Here is a 221-nt window from a genome sequence, read left to right on the forward strand (position 1 = left end):
TTAAATTATTATAATAAAATAAAGTACCAGCGGCGTGTTACTTTCGTTCGGATAATGGAGATTTTATGTCCAGCGGCGTAGTGCTTTCTATCTTATAATGTAATTCTTATTACAAAGTACCAGCGGCGTATTGGTTCGTACCAGCGGCGTATTGCTTTTTTACCAGCGGCGTATTGCTTCGTACCAGCGGCGTATTGCTTTTTTTTCCAGCGGCGTATTGG

Source organism: Megalopta genalis, unplaced genomic scaffold, assembly GCF_051020955.1.
Source record: "Megalopta genalis isolate 19385.01 unplaced genomic scaffold, iyMegGena1_principal scaffold0038, whole genome shotgun sequence".
NCBI lineage: Eukaryota > Metazoa > Arthropoda > Insecta > Hymenoptera > Halictidae > Megalopta > Megalopta genalis.